At 44.4% G+C, this 904-nt stretch overlaps 1 protein-coding gene across 2 annotated transcripts in view; it reads right to left on the bottom strand.

Annotated features, from left to right (window-relative positions):
- Window positions 1–757: 757 nt before the first annotated feature.
- LOC122334438 (protein delta homolog 1) overlaps window positions 758–904 on the bottom strand; it is a 4,416-nt gene continuing 4,269 nt past the window's right edge. For both annotated transcript variants that reach the window (XM_043232350.1, XM_043232349.1), the window contains one exon: window positions 758–904. This exon is cut by the window's right edge. The gene's annotated coding sequence lies outside the window, so the exon portion shown is untranslated.

Genomic DNA, 904 nt, shown 5'->3' with positions numbered 1-904 from the left:
AGCTGAATGAAGAAAAGAGACGCACTGAAAGCATGCATCTCCAAACCGGAAAGTGATTCTAAACCCGGAAACACCGATGAGACACAAAACCAGGAGATATACGTTCAGAATGAAAATCACTGGCTGCTTGGGAAATGTAGTCGACAGATCTTCTGAACCAAGTCGTATAAAACAAGAAAAAACACATGCATGCGTCTCTGATGAAGGATAAGCCTGCTGTGATTCAACACGTGCAAAACATCTCAGCTTCCTGGACACACACAACTCATTCCCTGTGCTTTAGTGCATAGACGTGTGTGTGTGTGTGTGTGTGTGTGTGTGTGTGTGTGTGTGTGTGTGTGTGTGTGTGAGTGTGGACGCGGTGTTCACCTGCTCGGGCGCGCGCGCGCGCTGCCGCCGCCTGCCGGATATCCGCCGCTAAGACACTCAGAGCCTCGGAGATGATCCACAGCCGAGACGAACTCATCTTCATCTGATTCCGAAGCAAGCAGCGTTCAGAAGAAGTGTGACGAGAGACACGTGGTCTCGAGGACCGCCGCTGGAGGGCAGCAAACACAACGAGATCTTCAGAAAGACCATCGTTTCCTTGCTTTCTAAGACTACGGGGTTAAGACCTCCTGAGACCAAGAAGAAGTAAACACACTTGAACACAGCATGCTAATAGTCTCAGGTTGTACAGAATATTAAAAACTCGCGTGATTAAAAAGAAGAGACTTTATATTTGAAACCAGGGAATGTCTTCACCGACACAAAAAGATTCTTGGTTTAAGCATAAACAAATTTATTTTTATGTTCAAAACATTTCACATCTCGATTTAATAATGCTCATACATTTAACAGATGTTTTATCCAAATGGAAGGAATCAGAATAAACAGAACGATCATATTTATAGTGGAAAACAAA

The sequence above is a fragment of the Puntigrus tetrazona genome, unplaced genomic scaffold (assembly GCF_018831695.1).
Source record: "Puntigrus tetrazona isolate hp1 unplaced genomic scaffold, ASM1883169v1 S000000528, whole genome shotgun sequence".
NCBI lineage: Eukaryota > Metazoa > Chordata > Actinopteri > Cypriniformes > Cyprinidae > Puntigrus > Puntigrus tetrazona.
This window is presented reverse-complemented; position numbering and strand designations above follow the sequence as displayed.